Genomic DNA, 26,490 nt, shown 5'->3' with positions numbered 1-26,490 from the left:
GCTGAGGTTCTTCTTCCATGAAGCAGCTCTGTTGTCCTCCATCCGTATTTTGTTGCAGGCTGAGTCATTTCTACCTTTTAAATTATAAAAACTAAACATTTTTACAGACTGTATTTTACAGTAAAAATATTTTTTCATCAAACGAAGTCTGATGTTACAACTAATCATGGATGCCTTTAATACCTGTAAAACAGATTAGCTGTCAGTTAGCTGTGGCAGCCATRTTGAARTGAGAGAATTCAGAGTTGAATGACGTAGATGAACATCCCATTTCTCAAAAGTTTCAATAAAAACTGTTGACTTGTGAGATATTTTACTAACAGAGACAAAATTGACACCAAGACACCAAGAGTTTTGAGATATTATGTAACACATATTTGCTGTATAGGTGCACTTGTTTTGGGGTTGAGTTACATCATATCTACAACATATTCATTGTCATACAAACAGAGTATAAGAAACATAGCTATCTGAAGAGGAATGAAAGCATCTCATTGAAGGTCTATCTGCTGATATTTTCARGTTTTCTAAAAATAACCCTAGTTTTGTCAAGAAAATCGACAACAGAAAAACAACCATCTATGAAGCCAACATGTCATGTTTTCACAGATTCCGGGTGTTTGGTTTCAAACRACGAGACGAGAATAGAACAGATCAATAAGGCACCACCATCCAACCACACAGTGGGAGAGAGATTAAAAGAGACTGGAGGTATGTTAAATGGGTGCTCAGGATGACATTTGGTGCCGGAAAATTGAGTTTCTGCCAACAGCCGAGCTCGCCCACTTACATCAGTCAGAAAACAGGTTCAATCGTCAAAAGTGATTGTTGACAACGGGCTCTGTTCTGTTCACGTCGGGGGAAATAAGTCTGCACATTACACTGGCACAGACATAACCTGCTTTCAATGAAGCAGACGCACGCAGGCTGGGATGGGAGATGAATCTGTTTCCTGATGAATTATGCATTGTTCCACTTCCGTACGTACACCACCGCCATGTTCACAGATTCACTCCAGAACTTCTTTGTCCACTGTGAATTAGCAGCGGCAAACCTTTATCATCCCCTTTCATCTCAACCACAGACATCTTGTAAAGAAGACGTGCGCGCCTTCAGCATGCAAATGAGCCACAAATTTTAAAAATCAGTGGCACGTTCCAGGAATGAAGTGTACTACGGCTTTATTTCTGTGTGATCAGACTCGACYGTGACACGTAATAATACAATTTCAGTCCAGTGGAAGTAGATTTTAAAGTCAAGAGTTCAATAAATAAAATCATTTTATGTTGAGAAAAAATCTTGCACAAGACATTATGCATGATCTCGTGCAACATTGCAAAGTCTCAAGTGATCCGCTAGTGGTTGGTGTAAGGACTGAGGATTATTCTCAGCTACTACCACTCCAAGTTTTAGTTCATTATGTGTCAAACTAGGGCTGGGTATCGATTCAGATTTCGCAAATCGATTCGATGCACAGGGGCCCGATTCGATTCATGATTCAGTTTGATTGATTTTTTAATTAGTTAAGGATATCATGCAGTAACACATTTACTTTGATATAGAAGACATTCTCAAAGGAACTAATTCTACAAATAGAAACTAATTCTAACTTGGTGCATTGGTAAAATTATAAACATTAAGGACAAACTTGTAAATTGGAGTTTAATCTTGAAACAAAACTGTCTCAAGTTTCAAAGGGTTTAAACTAAAAACAAATTGCAYGAGAAAACYTTGTTGGATACATTAGTTTTTTAAGAAACTAAATAATTTTCTTGATCACTAAGAAGTGATGGAATAAGTTTACAGGAGAAGAGGTGGGGTAATATAAGTGTTTACTTCTGCTCACTCTTTTGAGTGTATGAAAATTGTATATTTGTAACGTTTTTGTTAGCTTCTGTTCAATAAAACTTATTAACAAGAATGAAAAAAAAAGAACTTCAGTTAAAACATTCCATCACTGTGAATTACATTAAGATGTTTCTTAAATTTAAAAAACAATATTGGTAACAAAACTAAATGATTTTGTTAGACTGTCATCTTTCACACATTTATACATGCAGAGGAGAACAGTTTCAGTCAGATGTTTACATACCGTAGTTTTGGTTCGAGCCTTTTGAAGCTTTGTTTCCCGCTACCGKGTCCGAGCGCAAATCTTTGCAAACAAAAGTTGTCATGGCCTCTGTTATCTTTKAGTTCAGCTGAGAATCAGCTGGTACTGTTAGTGATTCCTTAGTTTCTTTTGTTTTACCTCAGACAACTTGTCGTCGGGAGCTAACATTAGCACCGACCGTCACCTGGATGTAAACCTACGGCAAGGAGTGACAACACGAAAACACGCAGCTCCATCGCACACAACACCTGTGGTGAAAAATCGATCTCATGACTTATGAATCGATTTTCCCAAATTTGAACCAAAATCGATCCAGATCGATTAAATCGATTATTAAATCCAGCTCTATGTCAAACTGTCTGAATTATAGCCATTTATAATGTACAACTGTGGCYACAGTCTTGAATTGCTAATTTCAACAAAACAAACCAGGTCCAGACACTAAACCTGCAACATAAAGAACTTTTTTCCTTGAGAATCTGAGTATCTCATACAAATCCACAACACAMTTAATAATACAGACTCTCTAGAGCCGTCTACACAGCTCCAGAAAAGAAAAAAAAAATCACAAACATGTCTGACAACAATTAATAATTAAACATTTCTATTTGTAACAATGAAGCCCCACCTGTTGAGTAATCACAGGATGGAAGGAGGCTGCTCTACCAGCTCAGCCCACCGCCGGATCACGCCGTCAGGCCGGACTGACTGACGGTTGATTGAAAGCGAAGGCGAGACCAGAGGAAACGACCTAATTAGAGCGTTAGCTAAACAACTGACCTTTGATGGCAGCTTGATGACGACCAATAAACGTCTGGTTAAAAACGGACACTTTGACACCAGGCGTCACTGTGGTTTGAGTGGCTCAGGCTAACGTGACTGCAGGTTACAAACTGTATGAGGAATATAAAAAAAATTAAAATTTTACATTTCAGTAAATCATTTCAAATGTTTTCATTTCAAGTAATTATTAATCCTGGATTCTCAGTGAGTGTTGCTTCAAATCTCTGTTGTGTAATCTACTGCATACAAGGCAGAGGAGCTTCATTTAGTTCAAATGCACGCTGTTAGTATAGTTTTTAATAAGGCAATTTATTATTGACAGGAATACAGCAGCCTCCTTTGGTTGAGTTGCTGAACCGTAGCCACTGTGATACAGCGTAGGCACTCTTTGTGTACACTAAATTATTAATATCATAGTAAGAGATGGGAAGGAACTTGTCTGCATTGCCAAACTTTTCCTGATTTTTTTCCACCTCATTCAGGTCAGTCCCGATAGCAGCGATCTCCTGCACGTATCTTCCCCTCGCACACTTCACAAGTATCTATATACATAGATTTAGTTTATTTTCAAGCCTTTGTTGTCTACTTATCGCATTGAACACATCCAACCATAGCCATGTAGTCTTAATTAACAGCCTTGCAAAAGAACAAAAGCTTTGCTGTATGTTTTGCACAATTTATCGACATTAGTAAAACTGAACCATTTAAATGAAATGTGATAAAKTAATCTTTATATCAGGCATTTGAATACAAAACAATAGGCAGTGAGTGACATCAGCGTGAATGTCTGTTACACCTAAAACACACATAAAAATCATGTTATCTGATCATTACTCATTTCATCAAATTCTGCCCGTTGAAACAACTCAAATCATTATTTATATCAAGCCTTACACACGCCTCCTTTGTAGACAATTTTAACGAGTTAGAAGATTAATCTACCGCTGGAGACCTCGTTCAAGGGAGACCACACACAAGTTTACTGTGCAGCAACAAGATAATTTGCTCTCCAACAAAGCTCAGTTGCAGCCGGGTCTTTTTGTTTTTAGTGTTTTGGGTTCGGGGGGAGGGGCAGCAGCTGTTAGTTGGGTCCAGCTGTCGACGCCGGCTGGCAGAGATGGAAGGGGAGGAGCTAATTTTTTAACAAACTTGTGCAAGTGAGGTCCAAAAGGAAACTCTGAAGAGTTCCTTCATGATAATTTTCTTCATCTTTGTGTTTGTGTTTGGGGCTTATTATACGTTWTATTAAATCTTAGATTTTGCTAAAGTTTCTGACGGAAACAAACAACCGATCTGGCAGGAGGACACTCGCACAGTTTGTAAATGACTGTCAAAAACTTGTGTCTCTCCATTCAGCCCAACAGGACCATTTCCAAYAGATGCACATGGGCGTCTGTGGGTTTGCTGCACTGTGTCCAAACAACAAATTACACAGAGCAGACTGAAAAAGAGTCGGGTCAAGGATTGAATTTCTTGTGATTTATAAGCTGCAAAAAATTTGTAGAGGAAAAGAGAAAAAAAATTGTAACATGTTTCTTCCTCAATAGCCCTGAAGTGAAATAAAAAAAAAAAAAAAAAAAGAAAAACCATGTCAGGAATATCTGGTAGAACTTGGTCAAGCAGGTTGACTCAAAATGTTAATGAGTTGCAGAGATAAAGGCAGAGTTTCACTAAAATCTGCCCAGTGGTTCAAGAGACATTTTGCTAACGCTACAGATAAACAATCATCTAACCTCACGTTAAGAAATACATGAATTCCCTCTGAACATATAAAAACAAATCCAGCCGAAACCTTTACCGTTATTTTCACCCGGCTGCGTCTCATCTCGAGCACGTAACTCCCGACGTGTCCGGCTTCAAAGCCCTCAGCCTAAAACGTTTTAATGAGCTGCATGACAATTAGGTCGGCTTGCAGCTATAAACATACACGTCTGTAAACACTGTGGAGCGCTTGTTTTTTAAACCGGCAGCAGACGGCACGGTGGACTGCGTAGTCGGTTGGTTGTTTGTTTTTGTCCCCCAGGGTGAATATGATCCACTCCTCTTCTGTCAACAAGCCTTTTCAAGGGGAGGTTGAGGTTATTCTGCGTGTTCCTGCTGTTCACCCRGGGGTCCCTCCTGCTGTGTTCGTGCCAGTTTAGTCGTGCAGGGACAATAAGACAACCTTAAGTGGTTTCCCATTTAACTAGAAACATTATTAGCTGGCATCCATGACTAAACTAAACCAGGTTCTTATGGGAAAGAATTTTGTTTGTATCCAATAAGATCTCTCCCAGGGTTTAATACAGATTTGTTAAAAGATTTTTTATAATACCCAAGTCTTTACAAAAAAAAACAAACTTAAAAATGGGACATATGATGCTTTTAAATTCTTCTTTTTTACTTTTAAATCCTCAGTGGGGGTCTATATAAAGTGAAACTGCAATGCTTTGGTCTGAATTCCTCCTTATTCTAACTCCACAAGCCCCTCTTTAAACCCTTTTTTGAGGCGGTCTTTTTAAATCCAAACYAGGRGCTTCACATCCCATCGCCCTCCAGCTTCCAGACCGGTTCATTCCAGTTTGAAAAAGGGATTTACGACTATGTTGCTATAACTTTTTATTTGCAAATCCTATAAAGGATGTCAACAAGGGAAGACTTGTCCATCCAGCCTTACATGTTGGAGTCAGAGTCTGACCCAGAACCAGAGGAGAATGAAGACCACCAAATTGTAGTTGGTAAGTCCAGACTTCATCAGTTCTGTTGCAAATTCTGTGACATAATAGTTCAGAAAATGTCATAGAAAAACAAAGAAAACTGAATGGTTGAAAGATTTGACCCAAACAGAATAAAAATATATCTATGCAGCTCCTGGAGGGATTAAATTAAATTTTCTGACCTCTCAGAGACTCGCAAGTACACAAAAAATGTATTTTACAGCTAAAAAATTTTTTTTAGATGATATGTCCTTTTTAACACATCAGTCCACATCCAACTAGACATTAGGACTGGGCAATATGACTGAAAATGTATCACAGTACAAGCTTTTGATGTCAGTTAATAATTACTGATTAGCTTTTTTGTTTTAGCTATATGAAATTAGGACCAGGAGAAAAAGGCTGATTAAAACTGCCAAAACTGGTGACATGACCTTTTCTCTTTTATCCACAATTTCCTCTTGAGCTGTTGCYCTCATTTTCTCCTTTCACTCCACGTTGTTCTTAATTTCGAAGCAGTTCTGAGGCACGGTGGTGAAACATGAAACCGCTACTGCACGTTATGCAACAGGTTGTTGCTACGTAGCTGACCAAAGAGTGAGTTAGCTGATGCTAACAACCTTGCTTATCTGGGCCGTGAGAGGTTGAGCGGCTAAAGCTTTTCTTCTGCCTACATCCTCTAGAAGGCTGTTTGCTTCTGGATCAGAGTTCAGTGAAATTATCAACATTTCCATTGATATTATGTCTCGATCGCATTATACGTTATTGTTTTATCGCCCTGTCCTACCAGGTATTTGCTTATTTAAAAGTGACAAAAGCTAAAATGAATAAAATAAACACATCTGAGCAATAATAGCAGCAATAAATGTTTTTTTTAGAACAGCCAAACTTTTATTTTTCCAAAACACCAAACTTAACACATCAGTCAAACTAGGTATTAAGGTGACCGTGACATTAAATTTAGGATAAGATAAAACTGAAAAAGGGAATGCTTGAATGAGTTGTTACAACGGCTAACAACAGACTGCAAAGAATCAGATGTTTCTGTTGATTTTTTTTTGAGTCATTATCAGACAGATAAAGAAGAAGCAGATTTATAAAGACCAGGAAGTTACACATTTTTTAAAGAGTTCCCCTTTGACATCACTTCCTGTTTCACTTGGACTGCACCAAGTTTAGTAAAAAATATTCATATTTTGTGATAATCTGGTTAAATCATATGAATGATGCCAAATTTCTTAAATATTAGGATATTTTCTTTAATTTTTTAATTGAAGAAAAAGCATGTCACAGACGCTTTAAAAGTACCGTATTTTTTTGTGTATAATACAATCTCATGTATAATACCCCCCCTTTTTTTGAGCTTAAACATAAAAATATAATCCTCAAACTACCTCCAATTTCATACAGACTTCAAGATTTTTCATCCTTTGCAGTCTTTACATATACTGTATCAGTAAAATGATCATTGGACTGTTCATTTTATTTTAACAACATATGTACTAAAAGGTATTTTGACAACAAATATATATCAGCTGTAGCAGCATCATATGAATTCTGGCATTTTACACATAGTCCACCAGGAGGCGCCAACACAAAAGTCAGAGACTTCACATGAGATTTGGACCATCTTGTGGGGGAAAAGCAGATTACTTCCTACTCGCGAGCGCCCCCTCTGGTGGGGAAACATTTTTTTCAGGGATACAAACTTTTTCAGAACACCGGTAGACGGCAGCCATTACAGACAAACGTGTTTGTTGTTGTTCGAGGAGCGGCCCATTAGTTCGCTATCATTACTGAGGTGCAGGACTACTTTTTGCCCCTTTTTTTCACATCGTGTCACCTGCCTGGATCTGTATTATCTCGCTCTGAAGCACGGAGGAGTGTCAGAGGTAAGCTTGTTTCAACTGCTTTTTACGACGCGTTCTCATTTCCAGACTCAGGCATTTTGTGAATGAAGCCGATATTTTAGTTAAAATACATAAGTAAAAATATTTATCCGAGTGTAGTACCACCTCCCAACTTTATGATTTTATGGATTTAATTGTACATATTATACTTGAACAAATATGGTAGTTGTTTAATTACATTACACAAAGAAAAAGAATCGCGACACCCCACCCTGCAGCGTCAGGAATGCTTAATCTAAGGCTACCCAAGTCTGTTTTTTTAATCTGTGTTTTAATCAAAGCAGCAAGTCTGACAATTAACAATTCCAACATTGTGTTGTTAATTGAACATTCCAGCGATGTGTAAAAAACTTTTGCCTCATCTTCACCGAGGCTGCCGGTCTTTCTGACTRCAAATCCTCCCCGACAACAAGGACGACTTTTAAACTAAAGAGACGAGACGCAGGCAGAGAGAACAGCTCCCCCACAGTTCAAACAAGATTTATCATGCCACCTAAATTGGTTTTCGTCACAACTGGCTGTCAGAGTTTGTGGGTTTGAGTGTGTCGGATTTAACACAGCACCCTTTCAGAGGCTGCGGGCTGCAGCTCACTCACCATACACACACACACACACAAACACACACACACAAAACCCAGAGGGGAACAACCATCTCCTTCACATCCCCTTCAGTGACTCGACAACGCAGACCGTTATCATCAGTCCCTGCAGCACTCAGCAGAGATTTACCATCTACAGCATCTGGTTGGTCAATGCATGACAAATACTATTAAATAAAAAAAACACAAATGATGCAACTGCTTGACTGCAACAACAACCAGAGGCACAGAGACGTAACTACAGCTTCTCGTGAGGGAAGGTGTGTCGAGGTCAAACGCACATCATGGCAGGAGCTGATGCTTTATGTGCCTGGAGACAACGTAATATTTCTGCTTCCCTGCACCGCTGACCGGCACAGGAGCCACTGCAGGTCATCACAATCTGACAGGTCTGCACCGCAAGCAAATGGGCTGAGGCAGCTTTTCTCAAGCACGATTTGTGCATCTGAAGATGCAAAAAAAAAAAAGACTAATTCATTTGAAAAGCTAAAAACAGGGAAAAAAATATTTGTTTCTCTGAATATCTTCCAGGCAGTGACTGAAGAATGAGAAGCGGTAAAGCCAATTAACTCCTCAGACAAAGGAATTCCTTGCTCACCAGCTAAAAAGTGAGTAATGCAGATCTTTGCACCATTTTATGGCTTGATTACAATTTATGCCACCTCCTAAACAGCAGTCGCACACTGCGTCTCCTTTGTGTAGCGCCAGCTTTACTGCCGGGGGGGGGATCTCAAGAGGAAGAAAAGAGCCAGTGTCACGCGGTCACAAGGCATTTTACTCAAACACAAAAAAAAAGGAAAGAAAATTGTGTCAGCACTTTCTGCCAGGGAGCGAGAGGCCAGCGTTCAGAGCTGTTGGCCTCTTTCTCAGAGGAGAGCCAGGGTTTAATGGGGCTACTCTTCCACTCCATTTGCCAGCATGCATCTTTAGCGCCACAGATGCGTCCATGTGATCCAGCCAGTGTCACTCTGCATACCTCTGCAGCCTGCGAGCCACACTCCCTGTAACAGCTGACAGAAGCTGCTCATCTGCATGTTTAAAACCAAACAGATTTTCACGTGTGTGTGTGTGTGTGTGTGTGTGTGTGTGTGTGTGTGTGTGTGTGTGTGTGTGTGTGTGTGTGTGTGTGTGTGTGTGTGATATTTAACATTGTAAAGCCTTTGCAGAACTTTGCAGAAATCTGCACAAAAAAAACAATAAAAATCAATGAGATTTTGGTGAACCACGCAACTTCTTTGGGCAAACTTCACATGGAAACATCACCTAAAAGCTGCATCAGCACCCTTCACATTTTCTTCAGAAATATTATCAATATCTCAATATTGTCTACCTCTGAGATGGCAGTAAGACGGCTTTGGTTCTGAAATTGATCCAGAGTCGGCGCAAACAACTATTTCATGGCTGGCCAGTCGTGGAGTAATTGAAATGGCCCCAAGCTGACACATCTATCAGCCATCTGGACACTTCTTAAAAATAAAATATAGGAATTTTGACTGACAGCTGCTCGAGATGACAGCACCTCCACCACATATGCGGTCAAATTCTCAAAGCAACTAGAAAGAGGCCACATGAATGTATTTCTCCAGCCTTTGCTCTGATATGTGACTCGTCACATCAAACCAGGGATTAAGTCGCAGGACAGGTAAAGACATAAAGGCAGGTACAGTGCATTGGTTTAAAAATGTGATAATTAGATTTTGTCAAAATATGATGAATCTATGGGTCACTAGAAGGAAATGCTGAAAATATAACCCWGAAGAATGTTTTGAAGCACTTTTCTGAGCTTTACCAACAACTAACGATTTTGAGAAAAAAATCCATCAAGTTTTGCTACATTTCTGGCGCACTAGAAAAACTATTTTATATACCAGCTGGGAAATCCCAATATCTTAATATGGTTTGAGGTTTCATCTTTCAAATCATACCAAGAAACCCTCATTAGAATACGTTAAAAATAGGATTTAGACCCATTTTCCAGGGATTATCTCCTTTAGGAAGACAAATTAATCCATATGTCAGGAACTGCACATTATCAGGATGATCTAGGTATTAGTGCTGGGCGGTATACCGTTTTGTACCGAATACCGGTTTCTATTTTTGTTATGATATGAATTTTCTGAATACCGGACATTCCGGTTTAAATAGCGGAACGTTTTGTCTCGGCCGCCAGTGAACTGTTGTTTCCCGGGGGACATTTTTCCTTGCTGCACCGCTATGTGCGTTAGCATGCTAATGTTTGGAGCAGCTAGTTGCAGCCGCGGGTGGCGATTCCGCTACTTATATTGACTGACGTTTAAATAAAACATCCCATTTTCGCTGAATGTAGTAAACACCTCTTCAGTGACGTGCACAGTTAGATTTAACGTGGTTAGTTAATATGGAGACGTTATGCTGATGGAGACTTAACGTGGTTCTATTGTGAAAAGCCTGCGGGAAGTAGTTCGTAGTGGAGTTAGAATTGACTGGTGTGCAAGGTGAGTCGTGCTGATAAGCTTTAATAAATAACATAAAACAATAAACCTGATCATCTTTTAACCCTCCTCCTTCTCGACTGGACCAAAATGCGTGACTACTGTCTCCAACCACCAGTCAGAGAAGAACAGACACAGAGGAGGGAAACAGAGACACAGACAGAGGTACAATAAAAGGAAAAAAGTCAATAAGCAGGGTTTGTACATTTTATTATCAACTGAGCTGTGATGAAAAGAAAAATACCGTCAAATACTGTGAAACCGGTGAAAATGTTGAAAATACCGTGATATAAAATTTTGATCATATCGCCCAGCTCTACTAGGTATTAAATTTGTCAAATGTGAAGCATTATTAAAAGGCTTGTTTGCTAATGTACACATTTCAAAAGGTAACCAAGGAAATATCTGGAAGTCTTGTACATTTATCAGTGTATTCTTCAAGAAAAGGTTTGCTCTCCAGCAGGTTTTCTTGTCTCGTTTGTGGCCCAAAGCTCAAGCTTCACACAAAAAAATAACCAGTTCTGCTGCTTTGTATTTGGATCTTAGTGTGGTGCAGCAGTTAAAGTGGGATGCAACTTTTCTACACACAAGTTTCGAGTGCGAGGAAACATTAGACGCAGCTCACCTTGAGAAGACAACAAATCCGGCTTTGAGAGCAGCGAGGTGCTACATTTCACCGGTTCTTCTCCAGCAGAGACGCTCAGCAGAAGTCTACAAAAGCAACCAGATGAAATGAGTTTAACTTCAGGTGAAAGTGACAGAGGATGTTTACTGACACGCAGCAGAAGCAGTCTGACATCCAGCTCGGCGGCGGTGCGAGTCTATGACCTGTCACTGTTCACTCTGCTGTGGAAACTACAAAACGGCGGCTGGCAAGTCAGAAAAACACGCAGTGTTCGGAGCAACAAGGACTTGTTGTCACAGGAAAGACTGGGGCAGTTGTTGCATTCTTCAGTGGGCGGATTAGAAATAAAATACCGCTTTCAGAGTTGTGATGCAGAGCTTCCAGGCACTTTGACTAAATGTATCATTATGTCATTAGACGGCCAGTTATGGGCAGGAGAGTGGGGGGCTCAAATATCTGTGTGGGAGATGTTAACAATCATCTCTGAGACACTGAAATGAGAAAATTCTGCGCAAAAATCATTAAATTTAAAACTTCAACCGCATAAAAACAAAAGATATCAAAATACCAGTTCAGTCTAGCTTTCTGTGACTCATTTAAACCTTGAATGATGCTTCTACTGTGACGTTTGTCTGAGCTGTAGAGCTCCGAACAGGACTGGGTTTTCCATCTAATGTTACACAGTTTACAGCTGATTAGGAAAGGAATGCTCCAGTTAAACTATTTCTATATTTCTCACAAAAACAAGCCCAGTACAATTCAACATATTCATCCAAGTTTCATAAAACGTCCTGTTTAATTGTTGTTTATTTACTAATCAGGAAGGACAACTATAAAATGCTGATTTTGAAAGCAGACAGTAAATTCTGGCTGCCAGATGTCTTTAGAAAGAAAATAATTAAAGAATGTTGCAACGTTATAATCAAATTTCCTCTGGGGTATCGCTCACATTTTTTTCGTTCTATTTTCTAATTATAGTTTACGTTTCTCTCAGTAGGGATGATTTTGTAGAACTTAATCTGAGTTCTAAAACAGAACTGCCAACACATTAATTAAACCGAGCCAACCAGTCTAAAAAAAAAAAGGCCGAAATAACAATGAGGAGCAGAAAAGGAAAATTATGTCTCTGTCATTCCCAGATGGTTTGGTTTTTGTGTTTGAGCTTTTGTAAGCAAGAAATGAAAACTATTAACAACTTTTGTTAGGAAAACAATAATAAATGTTTGTGATATATCCTTAAATGTTTTTGCATATGTATCAAATTTAACATTGCGTGAAAAATACGCTGAAGGAGCTGAAACTAAGTTGTTAAGAAGCAGAATATTGGCTAAAAAATAAAAAAAAGTTTAATACGAAAATGAAAAATAGCAAAAAATGTAGCTGGAAGCAAAAATAGCAAATACTAGCTAAAATATCAAAAAGCTAGAAAAATTTTAAAGTAGCAAAACTTTAGCCGAAAACTAAAATGAGCAAAATGATACCCAAAAGCAGTAAAGAACTAGCTAAATTTTGAAAGAAAGAAAACACTAACTGAAAGCTACAAAACCCCAAATGCTAGCTAAAAGTTAAAAGAAGTTGAAAGTATCAAATGGCTAGCTAAAAGCATTAAAATGCAGGGTTAAAGCTAAAAGTAGCACATAGCTAGCTGAAGACTGAAAGTAATACAGTAGCTAAATGCTAAACGTAGCACGAGAAGTTTGCTAAAGGAGATTTTTAAAATAACATTTGACTGAATTGTGATTTCTTCATGTATTTTTTAAAGAAAGTACTAAATTTTTAGCACCTACTACCTGAATAYCCTGAAGGTTTTGATGTGCTAATGGCTAAAATAGCACAGAATGCAGAAATYGACTGCAAAACAAAACCAAAAAACACGGAACACACTTTAAACTTTTCTGTGTGAATCAGAATTCACAAACTGATGCCTAAATGTGCTTTCATTATAAAGCWTTTTTATGTTTCCATATAAGGAGTTAAAAGGTTTAGGGTTAAAGAGAAAAGGCAGAGGCCTCAGAAAGACACTATTCTTGTCATTTGAAACCAAAAAGGTCAAATTAGTAAAGCAGCTGTCCCCCCCGCAGAGAGACGATGATTAGGAGGAGAAAGGTCAGAACTCCTTACAGTTTCTGTCTGATTTGTCACCGTTTTTGTTTAAAACTTTGGCACACATCATGAAAAAATCAAAAGAAGTTATTAGTTTAGAGTTGTACCTCAAACTAGAGTTTCTAAAAGACTGTTATAAAACTTTAAAATTTTTAAAAGCCAAGTTGAAGTTGTTTTTTTGCTAATAAAACACTTCTAACAGAGCCAGATAACCCTTTATTTCCKTTTACTCTTCATTTTACAGAAATATTCTGGCCTAGCTCTCGTGTAAACATGCAAAACGAAGGAAACTAAACTATAGTGGGAAGAGGTGAAATGGGATAAACCCTAAACGTTGCTGAACCTCTCGTTCCTTAATTAAATTTAACAAAATGTGAAATATTAAGGTTTAAAATGAATGCAACATTCCTGCCTGTATATTCTTTAAGCAGAGCGCAGAAATGATTAATGGTGCCTCTTTTGAAAGAAACATGTCTCATTAAGACATGATGTTGGCGTGTAGGGAGCCAGAACTATAAACCCGTACTACTAAATACTGAGTGTGTACCAACGTGTAATTGTGTGTTAATACGAACCCACAGAAAATAACTTCACAAAACAACTGCTGTGTCACCACTGCGGCTCCATGTTAAAAATGTATGCTTCAGGGCATTCCGGGTCTTGTTAGCTAAACGACGAGAGGACATAATATAGTTTCCATGGAAGTGGCATTAACGCTCTGTGGGGTTTTTCAGCTGGATATCAATTAGAGGCTCATTAGGCGTTTAGAGACGGCAGTCCCTCTGGCTTCCTGTTGCCTGCTGTGAAAGTGGCTGACCCTAACCTTGAGGAAAGGCTGGTGCTCTCCGTCTCTTCCGCCTGGAGAGACGAAAGATTTACCGAGCTAATGCGTTAGTCATGGTSCCCTCACAACAGACTGTTCCGAAATTTAAAAAAACACAATGTAGTGATGAGATCAAAGCAACAGATCTGCATAAAGACATAAATTAGCCATGAACTGGCAAACAAAAACAAAAAAACACACTTTAAATAAAGCACAAAATGATTTTGCTCATAATTAAAAGATACTGAGCAGAAAAGGTAGAAGCAGTGAGTGGAAAAAAAAACTTATACTCTTGTTCCTTTCGTAGGAATTAACAGAGCAAGTGGCTTTCAGCTGCTGCTACTCAAACTCATTGATTAATTGATCGTCTGCAGGAGTGGGCTCCGCTAGAAAAATACAAGTTTTGTCAGTTTGCAGCTTCTTCATTCAGGTGTGTGTTGTTTAGAAAAGAAACAGTGATCCAGTTCAATCTGCTCGTTAGCTCAACAACCAGAGTTCAACTATTTCTCCAAACTGAGCTCATAAAATCTGATATCCTTTATTTTTAAAGTCGTGGCATTTAATCCATTTAACCATCATCACGTTTCACAGCAAGCTCAGTCTTTTTTAGAGTCGTTTTCAGAGAAGTACGGTACGTTTCGCTCTCTGTTTGCTGTTATTTTTTGCTTCATGCTGCTTCTCTGTATTTATGCCCCTTGGTGTTTTGGGTCAGAGATGGTATGAAGTATTTTTAGACAGCCTGAGAGGAGACTTTGTGTCCTTACGGCTAACACAATGAACTCTCGTGCCTGAACAAGGACGTGCTTTGGAGAGTGAAGCCCGAAGCAGCCAGACCACTCCTCCACCTTGAAAACAAACCACAACTGAATAAAAACGACCGATTACAGCTTCTTGCTGGGCAGGGACTCAGTCAACAAGGTCATTTATCTCTTTATGAGATTAAAATCTGACTATTTCGTAACWTTCTGTACGGGAAGTTAAAGTGTTTTAAGCTTAGGTTTCTTTAAGACGACCAAGATACCACGGGGAAGTCGTGGCAGAGGAAAAAACAGCATCTCATGCAGGAGCTGTGGTCAGAAACATTTAGCTGAAATGAGAAAAATGTCTTTTTGATCTACATGCATTTTTCTGAGATTTATGTTGCATGGCCACAGAAAGCCATCTTAGCCCTGAGGAAAATACAATACTTGGTTTAAAAAAAAACAGCCATAAAAATAGACTGCATTACAGAGCTGCAGAGGAAGAACCACTTTCATTTCATTCATTCACTCAGAATTTGTTGCTTTTGGGCACTACATTCATTAATGTTCAGCCAAGCACAGTTTGTACGAAATTGAAAACATACGCTGCACTTTTATACGTGTTCATTATCACTTTGAGTTCAAATCAAATGTGTATCCTTCTAAATTTTAGACTTTTATTATAGTTTACAGACATTTATTTTTGTTCCGCAACACAAAGAGTTTCACAGACAAAACAATGCTCCGTTCTTCACTCCTACACCAAGTTTTCTCGCAGAAACACACAGAGCATCTGTCCTGACAACAACAGCTCCACTGTGCTTTGCAGACTCAAAGCAATGCCTGGACAACTATAATGAAGTTAACCCATTAATGGTACTTTACATCAGGCATCCAAGTTCATTTTCTGCGACTAAACAAGCACCACTCAGAGGGGTAACCCAGCACTGCTCATTCACACATGAACCACAGTAGCTGCGTTTCCATTGCAAATGTGCGCAAAACTTTGTCAATATTCTGTTAATGTCGAAAAAACAGTTTTGCAACTGCTGTGTTTCCATTAAGTAAGAAATGCTATTAAAGTCACGCGTGAATACGTTTGTTCTCGCGATAAGTCATTACAAACATGGCGGCAATGGATGTAAACACATAGCATGTTGCTACCACGACACTAGCGCTCATCATCAGAGGAGACGTCGGCGTCTTTTATCTAGGCTTTCCAGCGACAAGCCCCTACTTGGAAGCGGCTATGTATGCTGTGTTTTTGGGAAATTGTAGTCAGTGAGTTTACTATTTTATACTACTTCTGTGATATTACTACTATTTCTGCTTCCTGTTATCTTCTTCGTCATCGTCTTTTTCGCCAGTAGAAACAGCCGGTTGTTGATCACGTGACTTCCATGATGCGAAAAAAGTGTTTCCATTGCAGTTTTGTGGAAAACACTAATTTCAATACGGCCAAAATACCACCTCATCCTAGCGCAAAAACATTGCCGAAAAACGTAATATTTTTCGAAATTGATGTGTTTCCATTGAGCAAATTTATTTTCTAAATTCTAATTTACGCATTCTCATGGTCAATGGAAATGCAGCTAGTGTCAGTGTTCAAACATGATGACGGTAACCATGTTTATCTTGTGCTAAACCTACCTGCACAGCTTTTACAATGGGGAAACAAAGACCCCAGTGGTCTGCCAAGAATGACACCAGATGTTTGTGATGAGACCAACAACCCTTGAATGGTTAGGTCCTCTTTGCACAGAGAGAGTAAATAAACTATCTGCAGGGTGTAAAGCAGGCACTTTAATCAGCAGAGGTGACGGGGCAAAGGTCAGGGTCTGCTCTACACTACAACACAAAGTTTTTGTAGCTGCAGCAGCGAGGCGAATCTTTCAGACCTACTAAATATTCTGCCAATCATCTGCCAACAACAGCTGGGGCCGGCTCAGGCGGGCCATCAAACAGGGCTCCTTGGTTCCCGAGACAAAGTTTGAGTGGCAGAATGACAGGCTGCAGCCGCAGAGTAACTGCGCTATCTGAAAGCCTGGCTATCAGGTGTAATCTGAGAGGTAGCAGACATAAAACGTGTCCAACACGCCTGCTTGTCTGAAGACAAATCACGGACTTGATTTCATTAAAGCTGCGATGCAAGTTCAAAGAGTCCAGCCGCAGCAACAACTGCCAAGATGATAGGTATCTGTGAAAACAAGAGGAGGAGGACGGGGTAGAAACGATTCCCACACTCCTGCGCTCAGCGACACTGACTCAGACGTGTGGTTTTATCACGTGTTCGTACTAATGCATCGCTTTGAAAAAGCTGTTACGAGTCAGCGTGTCTCAGCGTTGCGTGTACTTTTCCAACTGCGCACGAAGGATACACAAAAAAATGTCAAGAACACAAAAAATATGTTCCAATTAATTCCTCATAGTTCCTGCTTTCATGCAGAGAGGTCCCAGGTAGGTGTCAAAATACATCATCAACACTCGAGACGAGCTCTGACAGAAGTCAGAAAGGACTGAGATGCCTGCAACAACGCTACAACTGTTTAGAAACAAAATGGACTCTGTGTTTAGAAACAAAATGTGACAAATGTCCTGAAATGTAAAACCCTAGAACTAAAAGATGAACTTTCTTTCACCTATGACTGCARGTTCTGTAACCTACTTCTGCAGCAACAGCTCAAACAAAACCTTTTAATCGGTCCAGCAGAACGGCTCTGAGARAGTTTAGACTTTGTTTGAAGCGATTTTCTTACATGAGCTTTTTGTTTAAAATGTGAGACCCGCCYAGCTGTCAGTCGGCTGTTGAGAACATTAGAGGCATTGCTGAACATCTGTTGTCCTTGTTTWTTGGTTCTGTTCAGGACTGCGTGCACGGTTGGGCATAACTGTCAGGTGTCGGGTGGCCACAGGAGAAGGTGATGAGCTCTGAGTGACACTTAAAACATTTGATGCATGAATACTTAATAAAAATGTAAATTTAAAACAAATGATGCACTACTGAGGCCTTTAAGTATACTAAGCTTTATTACAACTTGTCCAACAGAGATAGGACTAGTGTAGTCACCTAACTCGAGACTGAGTCAAGAATAAGACCAGAGTGTATTGAATCCGAGACAAGACCAAGACTTTTAGGAGCTGAGACCAAGTAGAGAGCAAGACCAAGGGAGGGTGAGACAAAGACCAGAAAAAAAATAATAATAATGCCCTAAAACAGGGCTATTCAACTAAATTGCTCCAGGGGCCACAGTTACTGCAGGTCAACAACTCAGGGGCCGAACARCCAGTAATTAAAGTCATTATGTCAACAAACCAAGTATTACAAAGATCTGTTACCTTTTGAAATAGTTTATTTTGCTGCATTTAATCATGAATACAACATACAGAACCCTATGTAATAAATGTAGCGACAGCAAAACAATATCAAAAACAAGAGTAACACTTTCTGACTCCTATTTAAGACAAATAATATTTTGATATCTCTGAATTGCCAACTTTTTAAACCAATTTTATTTTCACTTTCATAGTTTTATCTTCAACTTCTTGTAGTTTCAACTGTCTTGGATGTTCATAGGCTTCTAGCCAAGACTCTGACATTTCTGTAGATACTATAGTAATTACAGTAGAAAACCGGGGGTTTGGACTTAAGGGATGAATGAACCAATTGGCTTGTTGAATAGCCCTGCCATAAAACATTCAGTATATTGTACACAGGTAGCTAACTTATTATGTATAGATAATATTGACAAAATCTCTTTGTGTGAAGGCCGGGCGGGTATCAGAATTTTGGTGCAGAGGCAGATTGCTAACGTTAGCTAGCTAGCTTCGCTAACATAGCTTCTTTGCGTTTTATAAACGACAAAGTTTGACGTAGTCCCCACCGTCTCTGAGTCTTGGATCTGAATCAGTATGTTTTACATCCAATGAACGCAAGGAMSTTAARAAATAAACTGGACAATATTCTGGCAATTTAGTGATATTTCCACAGTTCCACAGAGTCCTTAATGTCCAAGACTGAGACAAGAACGAGCACAAATGTAGTTGAGTCTGAGCCAAGACTATTAAAAAGTGGCCTCGAGATCGGTCTACAGTACTAAAACACTAGCTTGGACTATCATAAATAGTAAAAACTGTCTCCATTAAACACTAGCTTAGCGTGAAGAAACAAGTATTTTAAGTTGTATACAGTATGTCATCTGCGAGAAATGAAAACCTCTTTCTCTGACAAAGGAGAGAGGCGTTCTTTATTCTCCAAGGGAACGTAAACAGCAAGAAAGTTTCACAATCACTACAAACAGTTCATTAACACTGTCTATTTTAGTTTGAAACAGCAGATTGTGTCACAKAGCTTCACCTCTCAGAGGTAGTAATAAGAACGTGAAAGCAGTGACTCACAGTGAATGAGCTTATGCTGTTACCTCAGATATGTTTCAATCCACCGAAGACATAAAACATCATGTTGCAGATATATATAAACACTCTGCTCCCATTTATTTCAATGAAGCACAAACTGTGTCATGATGATTTCTGCTGTAGCAGTTCAAAACGTCAAAGCTCTTTGATCTGGTGATGCATTTTACGGTTGAGCTACTAGATTCTTGTTAAAGACGCGTATCCAAACGCTTTGAAGAGAAAGGCGCAACTCGTAAAAACGCAGTTTCACCAGCACCTTCCTTTAAACCACCTCTGCTTTGGTACCGTTTTATATACAAAAATATATTTTCCAGCAACAACGCCACATCGTTTTGTTGAACTCATCCGCACTCAATGAAAGRCACCAACTCCCAGCAGAGGAAGAGACAAAAGAAAAAGCAGCGGCGTTGTTTTTCAGATGAAACAATCCAGCTTCCCTCAAAGTCGGGTCACTAACAAGAAGGAAGCACCTCCTCTTCTTCGTCTGTACATAAAGAGCCAGAAAGAAGAAGGAAAAAAAAGGAGAGAGAGAGAGACATGCCTGAGGAGAATCTGTCTCTCATTAGGAGTTCATGCACCACCATTTCTTCCAAATGAGGCAATTTCAGCYTTTCACAGCCTATCTGGAATATCCTGATCCCACAAATTTCTCTACATGTTCATACCACTGCTGGCATGATTCTACTCTGGGACATTAATAGCTTTATGAGTAAAACAAAATGTCATCAATTCTTAAATTATCGGTGGAAATAAATGGGTAAATTAATAAGATACACTGAATTAAGTCATCTTTTMGATATAAAACAGAGCAACAATGAACCGTTCAGACAAAACGGCTCAGGATCCCATGGCTTGCAATTTCTGACATGATTGCTTTACCKACTCTTGGGGCATAAATTGAGTTATTGGCCAAAAAGAAAAATAAATTACGGCCAAAGTATCAATTATAATTCCCTGCATACCGAATTTTTGCTAAACTGATAATTAAGCTCCTATAGTGCACTTTTGCACAAGCTTTTTCCAGCAGATTTTACTTTTTCTTTTTTTAAAAACATATGTAAAAAAAAATGCGTAAAGTGGGAAATGAATCAAAACATCCCAGTGGTCYACACCTTTATTCTCCATACAGGAAACAATGTCACATTCAGAGCTGATAAGAGTCTTAAACCATGTCTGCAGCAACACTTTTGGTTTTAGATATTTTCAAGCATTTAAGGGACTATATTTTCATGTTACCGTTTCCTAGAGCATCATTACGCAAAACTAACCCCTCATCTTATGAAGAGGCACCATTTGACCGTTTTCAATACCTCAATCAGTCCCCTGTCTGATTTAATCAATGATCCTCCACATTTCCAAGACTGACTTTCAACAACCCGAAGGAATCCAGGCGCGCTTAAAGATTTCAGCTGTGGATTAGTTGAAAAGATCAATAGCTGCCCTAAAACATGAGAAAGAACTGAAGAAACAGTCTTTCACTGACACGATTCGAGGTGTTTCACAATTTTAAAGAACCTGATTCAGATCCACAGCAAGGTTTTGAGGGTAATATTCTGAAGTGGAAACAAAAAAAAAAAAAACTACACCAGTTACAAATTAATATTAAAGCTACAACTAGCTTTATAAAAAAAAGGATAAGGGGAGTTGTGTCTGTTGGTTGTTTTACAACAGCAAATGTAAAACTTTAAAGACTTTTAAACACAAATGTTTAATTTTAAAATCCGGTAAAGATTTGATTTATCTGAGTTCTGTAAGCAGAAAAATCCATAACTGGAAGCTTTAATGGAGAAGGTCTAGTCTCTCTTTATCACTAACTGTGACCTGGGAAGAGTCAGCACATACATGCCAATAAATCTTTAAATTATACAGGGTAAAGGTGAGCGGATCGATCCAAAGATCAATAATATCGATACCATGGTTGGTATTGAACATTATCAGTGTAATAAGATGGATATTTTAGTTTCAGTTTCTCCCCTTTCTGGAGGGGAGAAACTTGTATTTCATCAAGATGACACTCAGAGTACGTGTTGTGGACGATTCTCAGCTACATTCACATCAAGCTTTCAGCTCAATACCTGCAAAACGGACACTGGTCACCAGACTACATCTGCACAACACCCGTGTGCGTACAAACTCTGGCAGCGGCTTCAATGGTTTCAACCATAGTTTAGTGGTGTTTAAACTTAAGAAATTTTGGGAAAACAGCATCAAACTCCATCGGGAGGACTACAAAACATTATGCTACATTTTTTTTAACAGTGACTCAAGGTACAGCCATCATCGCCACATGGTGAGAGCATTTTTTTGTCATTTTTCCCAATTTAAAATGCAGGCTTACTACTACTTGCACAAATTTTAAACATCACCATTAAGCTTGAGTGATAAAAATACACACACACACTGCAATCTAAACTATAAGACATCGGTAAAAACATCAACCTTTTAAACAATTCTGCTCGCTTTCCAAGTCTGTGGAAGACCTCGACCCTCCAGCCAACGTTTCAACTGAACTTTCCTTGATTTCATAAAGTCAGATGTGTCAAAATTCACTCTAGGAACGTTTTCTTAGCTACAATGTTACAATTGAATCTCTCTAGAATCCGTTCCAACTYTACGATTATTTGAGAGAGCGGCAGAGAACGTATATAAAAATGATATATGTGATGTCATGAGTAGGAATGCGCGATATAAACAATATACGGTAGAAACTATATAAATTTGTCCTATGATAGAGATCTATAGTCTACCGGCCAACCGCGCAATTCTTTTTGATGACCCAACCGGCTGGAGTCAAAACAGAGGCAGCGGGAAGCAGCGTGGCTGCGAGCGCAAATGAAGAGGGGGGAAAAAAAACATAACTTATCCGGACCACTGTTTACATGTTTACATGATGGCGCGTCCTCCGGTCGGATGCCGAACGACCAAACTGCCTGCAGCGGGAGGAGCGCGCGCCGCGGCACATAGTGACGCAGCGAGGCGACAGTCAGTGCAGGTGAAGTCAGTGCTTAGGTGGGACGCAGAAACGCTCTCTGAGTCTGGACCTCGTTTCTCCTGCGGTCATAGCGCAATACTGTCTCCTTGTACAGCAGAGAAGCACTGTGGGAAAGGCTGACAGTCAGACTGTCTTTCCAAAAAAAAAAAAAAAAAATGGGATGATTGTCACCCCGCCGGAGTGCGCGCAGATTAAACAGATGGAGTGCAGAAAAAATAATCTACAAATTGTGTAGAAAGGAATAAATACAAGCAATTTGTTTTACCACCTTAAAACGAAGCAGGTGATACCAAACACAACATCCAATGGATGCAGATATCTGTTACATTAAAGTTATTGTATGTATGTATATACAGTATATGTATATATACACTCACCGGCCACTTTATTAGGTACACCTGTCCAACTGCTCGTTAACACTTAATTTCTAATCAGCCAATCACATGGCGGCAACTCAGTGCATTTAGGCATGTAGACATGGTCAAGACAATCTCCTGCAGTTCAAACCGAGCATCAGTATGGGGAAGAAAGGTGATTTGAGTGCCTTTGAACGTGGCATGGTTGTTGGTGCCAGAAGGGCTGGTCTGAGTATTTCAGAAACTGCTGATCTACTGGGATTTTCACGCACAACCATCTCTAGGGTTTACAGAGAATGGTCCGAAAAAGAAAAAACATCCAGTGAGCGGCAGTCCTGTGGGCGGAAATGCCTTGTTGATGCCAGAGGTCAGAGGAGAATGGGCAGACTGGTTCGAGCTGATAGAAAGGCAACAGTGACTCAAATAACCACCCGTTACAAAGAAGGTAGGCAGAAGAGCATCTCTGAATGCACAGTACGTCGAACTTTGAGGCAGATGGGCTTCAGCAGCAGAAGACCACACCGGGTGCCACTCCTTTCAGCTAAGAACAGGAAACTGAGGCTACAATTTGCACAAGCTCATCGAAATTGGACAAGAGAAGATTGGAAAAACGTTGCCTAGTCTGATGAGTCTTGATTTCTGCTGCGACATTCGGATGGTAGGGTCAGAATTTGGCGTCAACAACATGAAAGCATGGATCCATCCTGCCTTGTATCAACGGTTCAGGCTGGTGGTGGTGGTGTCATGGTGTGGGGAATCTTTTCTTGGCACTCTTTGGGCCCCTTGGTACCAATTGAGCATCGTTGCAACGCCACAGCCTACCTGAGTATTGTTGCTGACCATGTCCATCCCTTTATGACCACAATGTACCCAACATCTGATGGCTACTTTCAGCAGGATAATGCGCCATGTCATAAAGCTGGAATCATCTCAGACTGGTTTCTTGAACATGACAATGAGTTCACTGTACTCAAATGGCCTCCACAGTCACCAGATCTCAATCCAATAGAGCATCTTTGGGATGTGGTGGAACGGGAGATTCGCATCATGGATGTGCAGCCGACAAATCTGCGGCAACTGTGTGATGCCATCATGTCAATATGGACCAAAATCTCTGAGGAATGCTTCCAGCACCTTGTTGAATCTATGCCACGAAGAARTGAGGCAGTTCTGAAGGCAAAAGGGGGTCCAACCCGTAACTAGCGTGGTGTACCTAATAAAGTGGCCGGTGAGTGTATATCGTGATATGAATTTTTTGCCATATCGCACATTCCTAGTCATGAGTGGAGATCGCAGTTATATCCAAATGTGTGTTTTCTAAGGTGACTTGGCTGTGTTGGTTGTTTTGAGTTGGGTTGGCTKAAAATGTAAATCATTCGTAGAGCTACAGTCAGAGATTACTTCCTAAAGGTTTTATTAAAATCAATCRAGTGGTTCATGAGATATTTTGCTAWTGGACAGGCACAGAAACATCAAACTTTGCGTTTTGGCTGTGGGCAATAGGAAAAACATCAACATWGACTAATTAAATCACAAGAAGTTGCTGTAAATCATGCAAGTTTCAGTTTAGAGCTTTTTTTAAATAAACAAATGAGGTGAAAAATCAGATTTTTCATGTCGGGTGAAAATGTGGCGTCTATCAGAGCCGTGTAATCAGCCATAACAGTTACACTTGACCCAGTCAACACCGACAAGGTGAGTTCAGTGTGTCGGTTTGGAGTTGAAAATGTGACGAGTCATGTTTTATTCATCCAGTACAGTGAAAGACTGAGGGCTGTTTTGTGTCAGCTCGGATTTGTAAGAAATCCTTCACCCATTTTCTGCACCAGAACCTTTTTGTGTTTGGACCTTTGGACCYTCGGCGAGCATGAAAGAAAGAAATCAAGAAAGCAGGGACTGCGTTGGCTCAAACTGTGGAAAACAAGCCTCTGTCACTGAGCAGGGAGAGATTAGCATCAGAAGACAAAAAAAAAGCTTAGGCCTGGACAACAACAAAAAAAACTTTGTGATCTCATCGTGGAAAAGTTACACACAGATGTARGTCAGGAGAGAAGCAGGAGTCGTGCTGTGTGAGGAGAACGCTTTGAGGATGTCTTTCATCTGACAACCAAGAACTTTAATGAAACCGTACAGAAACATACAAAACCTCAGATCCTGAGGTCTTTCTATACGGTCTGAGGATCTACATTAGTGAAGAAAATTTAATTAAAAACAATCCTTAAAGGAATGCATATCGCCCGCAGCCTTTAATGCCAGAGTTTGAGAAGGGACAGTGTTATAGCCATTTCTGGTCCYACAAATAGTGTTAAGCGCCACCATTTCTTGAGGTGTGTTAGAGCTCAAAGTATGTGTTGGGGYCGATGCTAAGCTACACCAAAGTTTATCTCACCAGCTGTAAAACATGTAGTTTCATAAGTTCATGGCCACCTGGAATGTGGTAGATTKCAAATAAATTGTAGAAGTAAATCCAGTGGCTACTATGAGTTTCATTCAAATGTGTCCACTTAGTTGGAGATATTTTGCTAACACTACAMACAAATAAASACACATTGGGTGAGGACATTATGGCCACTTTGCCTTCGTAGGCGGATGATAAACAAATGTCCTGGTGCTGCAAATGTGCGTTTGGCGTCCAAATCTACTTAAAAATCCGTCTCTAAGAAGAACAATCAAAGGGGGGAAATAAGTGTTTTCCTCTCAAACAACWGGGATTACACAGATTAAGCGCCTTTGCAGAAACATACCATTACCACATATGTCTCTGTCAAAAGAAGGACCAGATGTCTGATAATAGGTAGATGTTGGCCTGGAGCTACAGAGCAAGTACGAACAGCTTCCACCATATAAATCTCTTCATTTTATGGACAGCTTGTTGTCTGGGTGGGCACCCTTACTTTGAACAGTGTCTGTTGAAGGCAGATTATAAAGACCCAGATTTGTGTGAAATTAAATTCASCAATGAGCTGAAAGGAAAACATTTGCAGTTTGCAGAAAAAAATGGTTATTGTCTTCAAAAGAAGCAGCTAAGTCTATCTCATTAAACACTACTGGGGGGTGTTTATTGGATTAGCCTGGCTGGACTGGGTTTATCTATGAGCTGCAGGAAGATGTAAGCTGTTTGAGGCTGACATTTCATACATTTTAACTTTCCACTCAAATAGCACAGGGCTGACATCGAGCAAACAGAAGCTGTAGGTAGAAAAAGGCAGGTTTTTACCTTCTCTAGACTTGAACCTTTGTGTTTCTGCCCTGCTTTGGCATCACATCCGTGGTTCTGTCTGTTGCTCCGTCCCTGTCCAAAATAAATTAAAATAATAACAAAAAAAATAAAAATAAAAAACGAGCTTCCAATAGCAACTAAAAACCAGCGAGTTCACTCTCTGTGGAGGACCGATATCAAAGCGACAATCAGCCCCAAAGCAGCGCAGACACCGGTTACAGTAGCGACCCCCGCTGGGTGTTGTACGCGGTGTAAAGTCGCTCTGTCTGCGGCAGGTAGCCGAGCTGACGCCTCCGAGGACTGACGGCTGTTTGTCGGCAGCACGATGCGCCCGGATCCGGGGGTTCATTCACGGGTTGGACTCACTCATGTGTCGCGCAGCCAGCGGCGGAGCAGATCGGTACCTCCACTGCCACGCAGCGGCGCCGCAACATGGATGGAGTTGAGCTCTCTCACCGCTGATAAACACCACGAGTCCAAGCGGTGGGGGGAAAAACAGCACTTCCGGTAATGACTTTCAAAATAATAATGAAATTTAAAGTCTTTTGAGGTACACTTCGCTGCAGCATGCAGAACGGGGCGGTGACAGACCTTTCCGTCAGTCCCATAGCTTATATGGAAATGGGACTATTGCATTCCGGAAATGAAG

General features: G+C 40.0%; 1 protein-coding gene across 6 annotated transcripts in view; it reads right to left on the bottom strand.

The window, feature by feature from the left end:
- The window catches only part of tanc2b (tetratricopeptide repeat, ankyrin repeat and coiled-coil containing 2b), a 168,903-nt gene extending 142,586 nt beyond the window's left edge, over positions 1-26,317 (bottom strand). For 3 of the 6 annotated variants that reach the window (XM_014032295.1, XM_014032320.1, XM_014032333.1), the window contains exons 1-2: positions 25,839-26,317; positions 11,195-11,280 (exon numbers count right to left, since the gene is read on the bottom strand). The gene's annotated coding sequence lies outside the window, so the exon portion shown is untranslated. The remainder of the gene's footprint in view (positions 1-11,194; positions 11,281-25,838) is intronic. The other 3 variants (XM_014032312.1, XM_014032327.1, XM_014032304.1) reach the window with 2 other exon arrangements.
- Positions 26,318-26,490: the final 173 nt, after the last annotated feature.

The sequence above is a fragment of the Austrofundulus limnaeus genome, unplaced genomic scaffold (genome assembly GCF_001266775.1).
Source record: "Austrofundulus limnaeus strain Quisiro unplaced genomic scaffold, Austrofundulus_limnaeus-1.0 Scaffold7, whole genome shotgun sequence".
NCBI classification, from domain to species: Eukaryota; Metazoa; Chordata; class Actinopteri; order Cyprinodontiformes; family Rivulidae; genus Austrofundulus; species Austrofundulus limnaeus.
Note: the sequence above shows the minus strand (reverse complement) of the source record. Positions and strands in the feature narration are given on the sequence as shown.